This window comes from Eutrema salsugineum, unplaced genomic scaffold (genome assembly GCF_000478725.1).
Source record: "Eutrema salsugineum unplaced genomic scaffold, Eutsalg1_0 scaffold_12, whole genome shotgun sequence".
NCBI lineage: Eukaryota > Viridiplantae > Streptophyta > Magnoliopsida > Brassicales > Brassicaceae > Eutrema > Eutrema salsugineum.
In genome coordinates, this window is record NW_006256895.1 from 6,082,258 (window position 1) to 6,097,026 (window position 14,769).

Below are 14,769 nucleotides of genomic sequence, written 5' to 3' on the forward strand. Positions count from 1 at the left end.
AAAAGAGGGTTGTACAGCTGGTCTTTGAGCACGTAGAAGGAGACATTACATTGCTTGTCTAGCATGGTGAGGCTTCGGTTAGGCAAGAGAACCTGCGTTCCGTCTCTGTGCATCAGCGTGAAGTTGTAAACCTACTTGTTCCCTGACTTGCCTCCGAATAAACCGCTTTTGCTTAAGTATTGCTCATCAATGAGGCTCGGCTTAGACGGTGATTCAGGGAATACAAACCCTTTGGTTCTCAGGATCTTAGTCACAACCCAACCGTTCTGAAGCCTCCTCGTGTCTCTCTTCTTCCGATCACACCACACATTGTGACGGTAGGTAAGCATTTGGATCGCAAAGAACGCGCCTAAAGAAGGTACATGTATTGGCCCTTGGAACTCCTTCTTGTTCTTTATCTGCGTGATGAGCGGCTTCAAACCAAGTCCCAACATTTCAGTTTCTGCCAAGTGAATAACTCCAGGATTATAGGTCGAGAAGAACATGGAGGCTAGAACTCGGTTAGCGTATCTGATCGCGGGGTTCCTGATGCAACTCATCTTGCTCTTGCCTCCCAAGTAGGGTCCAAAAGCAATGGTTTCCCACAAAGCAGCTAACTCCTCTTTCGGGTACACAAACTTATCAAGGGAGCTCCCGTTCCTCACAAAACCGAATATCTCATCAAGCTCCTTGAAACTGATCTTGTAGTGTACGCCATCCATTTCAAACTCGATGTGGCCGAATCTTTCCCATGTAAGCGCTTGGGATCTCTCTTGGGGTATATAATGACCTCCAAAGTGGCAAGGAATTGTTGTGTGATCCCTTCATAAGCAATGTCGCTTAGCTCAAAGAACGAGGCCAGACCCATATTTTGGAAGATGAGGGTAACATCATCGAGTATCTCAAGCTTCGTCAACAAGTCCATGTTAGGGAACCGACCTTGAGCCGCTCTCACAGAGTTAAAATGGTCCAAGTACTCCTCAGTGGTTGGGAAATGATCTCCCTCGGGCTCGGCCTTCGGTTCCTTCTTTGGCTTCTTGCCACAGTTGGCCTCTCGTGGAGCCAGAGCTCTATTCTCGTCCTCATCAGAGTTGGTAACCTCCTGCTTCCCATTCCTCCTTGGTTCTGGCGCTGGTGCAAGAGCAAGCTCGGCGTTCATTCCTCACTTTGCAGCCGGTTCGCCTTCGGGTCTTGTTGACGTTTTCTTGCTTGTTCCCCCATTTCGTGCCAATGCAACAGCTTTCCCTTTGGTGGACTTCCTCTGGATCTCGTCCTTGCTTGTCTTGTGAGCCGGAATGGTATATTCCTCAGTCATCTGCGAAAGGAACTCTCAAGGAAGACATGAGAATCAAATGTATTGCTGAGCACAAATACCACGAGAACAGCAAGAACAGAGTTTTTTCTTTAACAAGACCGGTTTAATGGCTTCTCAAACATCAAAGTGATTCACAAATAAGCCAATATAACCAGTGGAAGGAAAGTTATCTAGACAGTTCAGTTCAGAAACGCAGTTCACCATTAAAGCCAATTCCAAGTGCACTTTCTCATGAATTTTAAAAACTCAAGAGCAAACGTTTTTCAGTGCAAGGACCAGTGTTTCATGTGTAGTCTATCCTGATGGAATTTCTAAAATTGTTCCCAAAGGCTGTAGCGGTCTAAAAGAATCGATTCCACATTTAACAAACAATAATGCTCGCAAAGAATGAAGGAAAAAGATGAGTTCTTTAAAATGCAAATACCTTTGGGAATCCAAGATTCAAGCTCAGTGAAATGCTTATGCAGAATAGACAACACCCTAACGAGCCTAGAACACTTGGAATCGCGTGAAACGAATGAGAAATGAGAGAGTTGTGTTTGTGAAATGCAGAAAACGGGTGAAGAAGGCAAACTCTGCGTTTTGGATTGGTATGGAGGCAGGTATGGGCTGGAGCGCGCTTTCCAGCTGGCATTTGGACTGTTGTGGGACTGGTCCCCCCTTCTGTTCCAGCTCCAGCCGTTGACCGCGCCAAAAATCGCCTTGACCGAGCGTTTGAATTCAAAATGCCGCGCAAAGCCTCCAAATGATCGCGGTATGGAAATAACGTGGGCCGTACAGTCTAAACCAATTTTTCTCGTGTCAACATAAGCGGCCACGACAAGTTCCACCACAAGGGTACCAAGCCGAGGGATTTGAGCTCTTGCTAACGAGTAAATTTTCGTGGCCCTCAAGTCTTCTCCATAGACCGCGCAAATCTTCTTTCTCGACCTAAGTGTCCCAAGTGTTTAACTTATGATCGTGCACCTCGGCATGCTCCACCTCAAGGGCATCATGCCGAGGGTACTTGTTTTAACAAAGAACACTTGGTGCTTGGGGGTTTTGGCGAGTCGGCCTTGGTGTAAACTGGTCGCGGCCTCAAGTCGAGGTTTTTAACCGTTTCATGTGAACATTGCTCCTCGGTATCATTATACTGAGGTGTTTACACCGCGGACCTCCCCCACACTTAGTCACTTCACGTTCTCCTTTCCAATACACGACCATGATGTAAATAAGGCGAGGTGTTTAGCCGAGGCTCTCAGGCTTACACTCGGTAAAAGGTGACCACGGCATGAATATACCGAGGGTCGATACCAAGGCTACGAGTACTCCTGTTCTTAAGTCATCAGGCCGTGTCATCTCAAGCTTCTCTTCCCTTTAATCACAAGATTCACTGTCTAACACCTGAAACACTTAACAAACCCTTCAAAAAGCTTCAAGTAAAAAGAAAAAAGAAGATGAAAAATGAAGTATTTACAAGGATAAGCTTGGGGTGTCTCCCAAGAGCACTTTGGTTAACGTCTCTAAGTTTGACTTTACTTACCTTTTTAGGCAGTTTCGGGTTCAAGAAGAGGAACTGAGGTAGCTCCCTCTCTTGTTTCTGATGCTAAGTAGTGCTTTACCCTCTGATCGTTTACCACAAAGCCTTGTCCATCTTTTCCTTTTAAAACAACGGCTCCATAAGGTCTCACTTCAAGAACTGTAAACGGACCGGACCACCTAGACCTTAGCTTTCCAGGGAACAGCTTAAGTCTTGAGTTAAACAACAGAACTTGATCTCCTTCTTTGAACTCTCTCTTGTGTATATTTTTGTCATGGAGCGCCTTGGTCCTTTCTTTGTAGATTTTAGAGCTTTCAAATGCTTCTAAGCGGATCTCCTCGAGCTCATGAAGCTGTAGAACTCTCTTTTCCTAAGCTGTCTTGATATCAAAGTTCAAAATCTTCACTGCCCACAAGGCTTTGTATTCCAACTCAACCGGTAAGTGACAGCTTTTCCCATAGAGCAAGTTAAATGGTGAGGTTCCAATGGGGGTTTTGTATGCGGTTCTGTAAGCCCACAAAGCATCATCTAGTTTCTTGCTCCAATCCTTCCGAGATGAGCTCACGGTTCTCTCCAAAATGGCTTTGATCTGGCGGTTTGAGACTTCCACTTGGCCGCTTGTTTGAGGATGATAAGGGCTGGCCACCTGGTGCTTTACTCCGTGCTTCTTCAAAAGACTCTCAAGAGTCTTGTTGATGAAATGGCTTCCCCCATCACTGATGACTACCCTTGGGACTCCGAACCTTGGGAAAGTGATGCTCTTGAAGAGTTTTACCACAACTTTCGAATCATTAGTCGGAGATGCTACCGCTTCAACCCACTTACCCACATAGTCCACCGCGACAAGTATATACTGATTCCCGTATGAGCTTACAAAGGGACATGAAGTCAATGCCCCAACAGTCGAAGACCTCTACTTCAAAAATCAGGTTTTGAGGCATTTCATTCCTTTTGAATATGTTACCGTGCCTTTGACAAGCTTCACACCTTGAGACTACATCCTGAGCGTCTTTGAACATGGTCGGCCACCAGAAACCGCTTTGTAAAACCTTGGAGACCGTCTTGAATGCACCCAAGTGACCACCATACGCCAAACCGTGGCATTCTTATAGCACTGGATAGATCTCCTCCTCGGCCAAGCATCGTCTATAGAGATGGTCTTTGTTAAGCACGTATAGATACGGCTCATCCCAATGGTATCTCATCACATCTCTAAAGAACTTTTTCCTCTAGTAAGTATCAAGATCAGGTGGCTCTAAACCGCATGACAAGTAGTTCACAAGATCTGCAAACCACGGGAGGCTTCTTTCCTTGATCGTGTTGGCTTCCTCCACATCTAAGTAAGACCTGACTGGCATGAGATGTTCCTCGGGTAAAGCATCGTCTATGGGGACTTGTTCTTCGATCCTCAGCCTTGAGAGATGGTCGGCAGCTCCCTTCTCAATACCCTTTTTATCAAGCACCTCCATATCGAACTCTTGAAGTAACAGAACCCATCTTAGAAGCCTCGGCTTAGCGTCCTTTTTGGTCATCAAAAACCTCAGAGCCGCGTGATCCGTGTAGACCGTGACCTTTGATCCCACTAGATAGCTCCTGAATTTATCAAATGCAAACACAATGGCTAGCATTTCTTTCTCGGTGGTGGCATACTTTTCTTGAGCTGAATCCAATGTGCGGCTTGCGTAATAGATCACGTGAAGCTTCTTATCTTTCTTTTGCCCCAAGACAGCCCCCACGGCATAATCAGATGCATCTGTCATCACTTCGAATGGTAATGACCAATCAGGGGCTTGGACAATCGGTGCACTGATTAAAGCTTCCTTGATTCTCTTAAACGCTTCTTCACATTCATCATCAAAGATAAACTCCACCTCTTTACACAATAGCCTCGTCAAGGGTCGAGCTATTTTACAGAAATCTTTGATAAATCTTCTGTAGAAACCTGTGTGACCAAGGAAGCTTCTTATTCCTTTTACTAAGTTTGGGGCTTGTAGGTTCACCATAACCTCGATCGTAGCTTTGTCCACCTCTATGCCTTTCTCTGATACCTTATGCCCCAAGACAATCCCTTCTTGGACCATGAAATGGCATTTCTCCCAGTTCAAGACGAGCCTGTGCTCCTCACATCGCTTTAGAACCTGAGATAGATTAGCAAGACAATCGGAGAAAGACGAGCCGTATACGGAAAAATCATCCATAAACACTTCCACTTTCTCTTCAATTAGATCAGAGAAAATATGCATCATGCATCTTTGAAAAGTGGCCGGTGCATTACAGAGACCGAAAGGCATTCTCCTATAAGCATAAGTGCCATAAGGACAAGTAAATGTTGTTTTCTCTTGATCTCGGGGATCTATGGGGATCTGAAAGAAACCCGAGTACCCATCAAGAAAACAAAAATAAGGATGGTTAGCTAGCCTCTCAAGCATTTGATCAATGAATGGCAAAGGAAAATGATCTTTTCTAGAAGCAGAATTCAGTTTTCTATAGTATATGCACATGCGATGACCGATTATGGTTCTTTGGGCTATAAGCTCATCCTTTTCGTTTTTAACCACCGTGATCCCACCTTTCTTGGGCACAAAGTGAACAGGAGATACCCACCTTGAGTCAGAGATTGGGTAAATTATCCCTGCCTCAAGGAGCTTGAGTATCTCCTTCTTAACCACCTCCTTGAGGTTCGGGTTAAGACGTCGTTGATGCTCAATAGAGGACATAGTTTGGTCCTCTAGGTGTATCCTGTGGGTGCATATGTCAGGAGAGATCCCTGTAATATCAGCCAAAGAATATCCTATGGCTCTCCTGAACTTTCTTATCTCACTAAGCAATGCACTCTCTTCATGTTTAAGCAAGTTATCATTGATGATCACGGGATATGTGGAGTTTAAACCCAAGAAAGCGTACCTGAGCCCTGTTGGTAGAGGCTTGAGCTCAACAGGGGGTGCATCAGCCTCATTCCAATCGGCATCAAAGCTGCATTGGCTCGGAACAGCTCCCTTGTTCTTTTCTTTCTCGCGGGGTTTACCATCGACCTCGGCACAAGCTGTCGCGGCCATGATATACCGAGGCGTCTCCTGGACACCCTTGGATTCCCCGACGTCTAAAATGTCGAGGCCACTCCTCCTGAGCTCTAGAAACCTTGCCTTAGCTCTAAGTTCCTTCGGTTGGTCCAAGAAACGCTTGTACACCTCACTTTCCTCGTTCAAGTACCCGTGCTCGCTTTGTTCCCTTGTTAAGACCACTTGTAATGGGTCTTCTGCGTTCAACTCCTCTAGGAGCTCATCAGCTAGCTCCTCCATAGTTTCCACATAGAAAACCTGACCTCCAATTGTCGGTTTCTTCATCATTTCCTTCACGTTGAATTTCATAGTCTCGGAGCCGATGTGTAGCTCGATCATACCCCCTCTCACGTCGATGATCGCTCCTGCTGTTGCTAAGAACGGTCGCCCTAAGATAATGGGGTCTAGAGAATCCTCGTCCATCTCAAGAACTATGAAGTCCGTGGGGATCTCTATTTCACCGATTCTCAAAGGTAGATCCTCAAGTAAGCCCACCGGTAGTCTAACCGATCTACCAGCTAATACAAGGGAAATCTTGGCCGGCTTGTAGCTTTTGAATCCCAGTCTCTTGGCCACCGTGTAAGGCATTAAGCTCACGGAAGCTCCTAGATCACATAAGCAAATTGAGAACTTCTAGTGACCTATGGCACACGGCAAAGTAAAGCTGCCCGGATCGGATAGCTTTCTTGGCATAGATCTCCTCTGAATTATAGCACTGCACTCGTGACTCAATATTACCATACCCTGGAGCTCCTTTGTCTTGTTGAGAATCGCATCCTTTAGAAACTTTCCAAGCTGAGGTATAGCTAAGAAAGCGTCTATGATAGGTAGAGTATGTTGCGTGTTCTCCAAGTGTTTTTCAAAGACCGCCTTGGCTTTGTCTAGGATTTTCTTCTTGAAATGCCCTGGGAATGGTATCTTGGGCTGGTAAGGTGGTGGTGGAACGTAGGGCTTTTCAAGCTCAGGTGTCTTCTCCACCTCTTTTCCTTTGTCTTTAATCGGTTCCTTCTTTAAAACCTCTTCTTGTTGAGCATCATCTGAGGCTGCCTCCCCTCTGAGTTGCTCATTGGCCTCAATGAGCTTTGTGTTAGGTGCTGGAGCTTATAATTCTTTACCACTCCTCAATGTGATGGCGTTCACATACTCCTTGGGATTAGGTTCCGGCTTTCCTGGTAAAGCCGGTCCTCTTGATGATGTAGATGCTTGATTCTGCTTAAGCTCTCTAATATCCTGTTGCATTGTAGCGTGCTGACTCTCAACCCTCTGCTGACCCTGTAACAGTTGCTGTAGAATCCCACAGACGTCAGTTCCCATCTGATCTGACCCGTTCCTTGGTTCTGATGCTGATTACCCATCGGTTGCGGATTGAACCCTGGTGGAAACTTATGTTGCTGCGGTTGGCTGTTAAAGTTGTTGCTTTGAGCCGGTTGATTTTGCTGACTGTAACTCTGCTGCTGCCCACTGAATTGGTGCTTGGGCTGAAAGCTATTCTGAAATGGAGCTTTTGGAGCATAGCTTTGTTGGTGTTTTTGAGCAGGGTACACCTGGTCTTGAGGGTTAGCTACATTTGGGTTTCGGTAAGAGAGGTTTGGATTGTTGCTGTTGTTGTTAAACCGCTGATACCTTTGCTGATTCCCTATGTAGTTCAGCTCCTCTTGAGTTAGACCATCTTCATTGACATTATCAAAACTTGGCCCTTGCTCATCAAACTCGCTGACAAAGTGTATTGGCTTTTGTGTAGCCATTAAAACCTTGTCAAGTTTGCTCTGTAGCTCTCTTATATCTTTCTTCATGCGCTGCTCTTCACTAGATCCTTCTGAACAGTTTGCCCTGTCAAAATATTCTCCATACATGTCATTGGACATGACGAGGTTCTCCACTAGTTCCATTGCCGCATTGATCTCTTTCCCAAGAAAATTTCCATTTGAAGCTGTATCGAGTTGGTTTCTGATCTAGGGGACTCACTTTTCATTTTCACACTCAAGTCTTTTAGTTCAAACTTTACATAGCTCTTTTTCACTTTCTTTTGTAACTTCTAGCCTCTTTTTCTTTCTTTTTAAAACATTTGAGCTCTTTGGCTTCTTTTCTTTTCCTTTCACTTAAAGGCTAGACTCTTTCTTTTCAAAACACTAGAGCTCCCTTTCTTTGACTCAAAACTCCAAGACTGATTTCTTTTTTTTTTTTTTTCCTATTCCCCTAGTTCTCACCACTCTCCTTTTTCCACTCATCTCTCCTTTTTACACTCACCAACAAGTATCCCCCCACACTTAGTTCTTGCCAAATCTCTCAGCTCCTTGATGATGGAACTTAACACTCAATGAGACTTGCCCTTGTCGCTCTAAACCTAAAACTTTCTGCTAAGTTTGATCCAAGGTGGCCTTTCAATCACACACAAACATTTGGCTTGAAGGAAGGATGGGTTCAAGGTGAGGAAAACTGATCCAGATGTGGACTCAGCTATTTGAGCTAAGGAAGAGGGTGGTAAAAACAGGATTCTAGCTCAAATATGTATATAGGTATCCACAAGCTTATCCAAACAATGCATCACAAGATAATTTCAAGTCAAGTTCAAGGTTTTCACTTATTAGAGTTGAGTTCAATTCAAACTTGCTTCTCAGATTCAAACCATTTCAAGCCTTGCAAGCACAGAAGTCATTTCACAAGCATATTTAATCCAAATTATCAAAGTGATGTACTCTCAAGGAAAGAACCGATCATTACTCCCATGCACAATGAAACCTATATGATGCAACTAGACTCAATCTTAAAAATATGAAATACAACTAGAATGAACATTTTTTGTGAAATTTTTTCAGATTTTTCCATCTTTTTGGTTTTTTATATGCACTAAGATGAATGCAAAATGATACTCAAAGTGAAAAGGAAAATAAGAGCAGAATAAACATGATTAGTAAACACAAAACCCCTCCCCCACACTTAAATAACACAGTCCCTTGTGTTATAAAAGCATGAGAAGGAGGAGAAATCAAACATGAAATGCAAAAGATAAAGAAAAATGCTAAATGCTCATTTACAAGTGTTTGGAGTGATACCTGGTGTGGTTCTTATGCAAATGGGGAGTGAGTATCTGCACCAGATGAGGCCAGACATCACTGGAGATGGGTTTGGCTTGGCCTGAACTCCCTTGTGCGGCATGGACTTGTCTTGGACCAACTCGCACACCCAAGTAGCACACCAGGCGGCTCACCAGTTTTCATTCCTTAAGTCCTTCCTCAGCTTGTTCACAGACTCCTTTTCAATTTGTCCTTGGACCACAGCATTCCTTAGTCACCTTAGACCTGAAAACACTTCACAAAACCCATCAAAATATCCTAAAACATGAAAAAGAAGAGAAAAGATTAAGAAGATTATATACAAGGATAACCTTGGGGTGTCTCCCAAGAGAACTTTGTTTAAAGTCACTAAGTTTGACTTTGAAAAACCTGTTTTTAGCTGGGGTGAGGTTGAGCACTGATGCTTTTCAGCACTTCAATGGTCCTGAGCAAGAAAGCTGAGTTGGTTTGCTGCCTTTGGGAACCATTAGACCCTTGTCCTTGAGATCCCATCTTGAGACCTTTGTCCACCAGCTCTTGAATACCATATGGGTCTTTATCAAAGATGGCCTTTGTGAGACATGCCCTCACTTCAGCAAACAGACCTGGTTTCCCATTGCAATCCAGCTTATACTTCAGAGATCCATCATCATCAACCCAAGGAGTGAGATCAAAGTCTTGGGACGAAATATCAGGTTTAATACTCTTGTCTTCTGATGCTGACCCATCACTTTTGGTGTTAATCATCCTTAGATCACTAAGTGTAGGAGACCATGAGAGCAAGATATCTTTTTCTCTGATCAATGGCCCTCCATTTTCATACTTGTAACCAGAGTTGATGTGGGGTTCGTTCTCATTTTCCACAGCTGAAAGAGATTGGGATCCACCTAAAATCCCAGCACTTCCCACATACTTCATCTCAAGTACCTTCTATCTCTTGGACAACTGATCCACAAAATTCAGCTAAAGGTGGTTGAACAGGGTAAAAGGCATCCTTATCCACCTTTGTAAGCACCACTCTTTGAGTATCAAATTCAATCATTGCACCAGTGGTGTTGAGACATTCAGTTCCAAGCAATAGGGGGAGCTCTTTGGTCTTCTTCATCTTCATGATGACAAAATCAGTGGGGATTACACATTCACCAACTTGAAGTGGATAGTCTTCTAAAAATCCATATGGTTTCTTGGAGTAGGAATCACCAAAGGTGATAGAAGAAGGGTAGGACGTTATAGACTTGACCTTTAGCTTCTCCATCATATCTTTAGACATTATACTCACACTTGCGCCTGAATCACACAAAGCATTCTCAACTCTAATGTTGCCAAGAGTGCAAGAGATGGTGAACTTCCCTGGGTTGCCTAGCTTTGGGAGGGAGGTGGGCTTCAACTGAGTTGATTCAGAGGTGGAGGCACTATCTGTTGGCATTGCTTGATCAGTTGGCAGCTCCTTTGTTTCAAGAGACTCTGGATCATTCCCTTTCTGAACAGAAAAAACTGAACCGGCTGCCCCCACACTTTCATTCTCAATGTCCTCATTGAGTTCATGTATGAAGCCCATGAAATCCTCTATAATGGCATTCTCATCCACATGAGTTTGTGCAGGTTCACTAGAGACTTGACCATAGAGAAGGTCTTCTATTTCTTGCACAACAGCTGAGTGGTCATCATTGGTGTAGATGGCATTGCAATAATCCTTTGGGTTTTCAACAGCTTTACCAAGAAGAGAGACTTGTGGTTCAGAAGTGCAGATGCCCTTGTTCTTTTTAATAGCCTTTATTTCAGCTCCTAGTGTCTCCAGGTCAGATACCATCTTTTGTTGTCCTAGTAAGAGCTGTTGGAGAACAACATTGAAATCAGGACTTTGTTGAACAGGTGGTGGGGCAAAACCAGGAGGTGGTGGCCTTTGTTGCTGGAAGCTGAGTTGGTTATTGAAGCTATTCCCTTGATTCTGAACCGCTGGTTGCTGAAAACCCTGTTGACCTTGGGAGTTACCTTGGTACTGATTCTGTTGAACAAAGCTTTGAGGAGGGTATATTTGGTTTTGGGGGTTGGCCACATTGTTGCTCCTATAGGACAAGTTCTGGTGTTTATTGAAGTTGTTGTAACCATTGAACTTGTTTTGATTCCCAATGAAGTGCAACTCCTCTTGAGTGAGACTCTCTTCATTTGTATTTGTGAAGCATCTCTTTTCCTCACCCACATAGTTTATAGGCTTTTGAGTGGCAGCTAAGGCTTTTTCAAGCTTGATATTCAGCACTTTGATCTTCTCTTCCAGCTCTTGGTGTCTACCAGAATCTTCTCCTCTATAGCTTCTATCATAATCTTCCCCATAAGTGTCTTGGCTCATGGCTAAGTTCTCAACAAGTACCATAGCTGCATTGATTTCTTTTGCCAAGAAATTTCCATTTGATGCTGTGTCCAACTGAATCCTGATCTTAGGAACATCTCCTCTATACAAAGTGCTAAGGAGAGAGGCTTCTGAAAAGCCATGATGTGGACACTTATTTGTGTAGCTTCTAAACCTGTCCAAAGCTTCTCCAAAGGTCTCATTAGAATGTTGAGTGAAGCTGGAAATCTGGTTCCTTAGCTTTGCAGTCCTTGAGCTTGAGAAGAACTTCGATAGAAAGGCAATCTTGCATTGCTCCCATGTGTGGATGGATCCTCTTGGGAGGTTCTTTTCCCACTGATGTGCCTTATCTCCAAGGCTGAATGGGAACAATCTCAGTTTGAAGCTGTCTTCAGATACCCCATTGATCTTAGTGAGATCACAAACTCTGTCAAACTGATCCAGATGCTCCAAGGGATCCTCCATAGGTAAGCCATGGAACTTCTGATTCTGAACCATATTGATCAAAGTGGCCTTCACCTCAAAGTTGTTGTTTTGGACAGGACGTGGCCTGATTCCTGCTCCATACTGGTGTGCATAAGCTCGGTCATTCTCACCAACAAAGACTGGTTGGGGCTGATGACGTATGGGTGGGTTTGGGTGGGGCTGTGGTGGATTAACCTGAGGTCGGTCCTGGTTCTGGTTACCCTGAGCGTGTCCCTGTTGGACCTGAGCCTGTTGAACTTGAATTCCAATCCCATTACCAGCTCTTTGACCGTGATCAGCTTCTTGAGCCTGATGCTCATTCCCAACTTGCTGATCCATTCCTAACCTTTCCAAGTGAACAGCTATTTCTCTTTGTCTTCTTTCTTGGCTTCTTGTGATCATCAACCTGAAAACAAAGCCAGAACTTGAAAGGTGATCAGTAAAACAAAAGAAACTTGATCTCAAAAACTATATCAGAAACTAATGCTAATAATCCGCACACAATATGGCAACGGCGCCAATTGATAAGTAAGGTTTTCAGGCCTTAAGAAGGGTTATCAATCCCCTTGTCAAAGTAGTATAAGGGGTGTCAATCCATATGTGTGGTAGTTAGGCACTAGTTTATGTGATAAGTTCTTAAGTCAAGTGATCAAAGACAGGTTTTTGATAACAAGTAACAAATGAAATCATAAACAAGAAACAAACAAGCAATGATAAGGAAGTAATTAAAGCAAGCTCAATAAGATGATGGTGATTAAGCAAATGATAAAAGCTAAACCTCTAGATGTGATCATTGATTAGGGTGCTTTAGATATTGAATCATGATGCTAAGAACATAATGCAACACTTGTTACTCTTTTGTCTAGGCTTCTTAATCAGATTAATTCATTCCCATGACAATAATCCCTTTGCTAATCACTGAATCAAGTCTAACAACCATTAGATATAATCAAGCAATCACCAAGCATAATGCATCAAGCCTAATAAGTGACCAAACAATCTCTCAACCAAGAAGACTGAATCTTACACAGAAAGACATAGCAAGCAATCACATGATCTCAAACATTTCAACTTAGAACTCTAATCTAGACTAATCCTCTCATGAAGGCATTAATCTCTACACTAATCCACTTTCAAACCAAATCATCATTTGTGAAATATGAATCAATGAGCATTAAGAAACAGTTCTAATATGTCATTCATGCATTTAACAAATCATTCCCATGATGAAAAAGGCATAAACCCTTAAGCTAGCTCATTCAGGCATTTCATCAAACACCTTGTGGGTGGAGAAATGCCTAAGTTCTAGATCAAGCTTATAACGAGAGATCTAGCATTAAGAGCAGCTAACTAAGGAAATGAAATGAGAATCTAGACCCTAAAAATCACAAATCAAACATCTAAGCACCCTAATCTACACACCTAGAAGCTTAAAAGATGACTACTCACTAATCATGAAGAACACATCTAATCTTTTGAAAGAGATGATGTTAATCATGATTAAAAGCAGAAATGAGATGATGAGATGATAAGAAATAGACATAGATTGATTAAATCCTTGAGATATCTCTTAACAAACTCGTTTTTACACTAAAAAGGAAAGAAAACTAGAGAGAAAACCAAGCTTAAGTCTTGGAAAAAACCCTAAAAAGCATATATAGTGTCTCTTGCGGACCGGGTCAGCCCAGGACAAACTGGGTCCTGACCCGGCTTTGATGGATAGTGGTGTAGTTTGCCACGGTCAGATGATGCTTGGACAGACCGTGGCAAACTGACCGTGGCAAACTGATAGTGTCAAAGTTCTTGGACAGATTCTTCATGATCAAGGTTGCCATGGCTTGATTTACACCATGTCTAGTGGCCGTGTCTCTTCTTTTCTGGGTTTGGGTGATGAACTTCTTGGATTGCCACGGTCTATTAGCTCTTGGTCAAGCCCCGTGGCAAGTGGTCGTGTCAAAAGCCGAAGGTGTGTAAAAGTTGCCATGGTCAAGTCCTAGACCGTGGCATTCAAACCGTGTCAAAACCCGAATGCTTGTAAAGTTCCTCCCAGCCAAGTGTTTGTTTGCCACGGTCAAGTGTAGACCGTGGCATGAAGATGGTTTCAATCGCCGAAGGTGTGTAAAAGTTGCCACGGTCAAGTCCCAGACCGTGGCATTCAAACCGTGTCATGTTTCACTTAGCTCGCATCATTCAGGCTGTCTAGACCACTTCGCATTCCGGAGAGTGTAACTCATAAGATACTTGTCCGAATTGAGTGATTCAGGTTGCAGAGGCCAGAGGACTCATATATCTACAACGTTGGTGAAGGAAGCTTTTGTTCTTGGGAAGTGGAAGGCTTTCTGGAGGGCTCATATTCGCAGTTCATTTACACGATCAGAGAGAGGCGTCTAGACATGTGTCCATTCCGGAGACCGTATCTTCCTGATCATAGATCCGAATTGAATGATCTTGGACGTTCTGGAAGGAGGACTCAAATATCTCTGATTATCATGAAGGCCTCGGAAACCGAATCGGTCTGGAAGTGCACCGGCCTTCGCATTCTTCGGAGCTCATCGGCTAGGTCAAAAACGGCAGCGAGACAGGAGTTTCTTCCGGCGAGCTTAACTTTCTGCTCACGCGTCCGAATTCCATGATTCCACTTTTTCTGGAACCGTGATCTAATCTACTCCAACTTTGATGAAGCCCCCGACAACTGAATCGGACCGGAAGGTTCCCCGGACAGGCGATCATTCAGGAGTATCGGATTGCTCCGGAATGGATGCGAGAGAGGTCTGTCTTCCGGTGACCGTATCTTTGAGCTCAGTGCTCCAAATTCCCTAATTCAACCTGTCCTGGGTTCTTCACTCAATTATCTCCAACGTTACTGAAGACCCTGTAAGCTGAATCGGCCGGCAAGAGCTTCCGGTAACGCGATTTCGGAAATGTATCTACACCCGGGATTTTTGGCCGAGAAAGCTACCCGCGGGAAGGATTTTGGCCGAGAATCTTCGGCCATCAGTACATCATTTTGCCTAGAAACCCAAAATTGCTCC

The 14,769-nt window shown here is 43.8% G+C and overlaps 1 non-coding gene across 1 annotated transcript; it reads left to right on the top strand.

Moving 5' to 3' along the window:
- The first annotated feature begins 11,408 nt into the window (after positions 1–11,408).
- On the top strand, positions 11,409–11,515 carry LOC112089534. Its single transcript, XR_002901172.1, has one exon. It is a non-coding gene; the product is annotated as a small nucleolar RNA R71 (small nucleolar RNA).
- Positions 11,516–14,769: the final 3,254 nt, after the last annotated feature.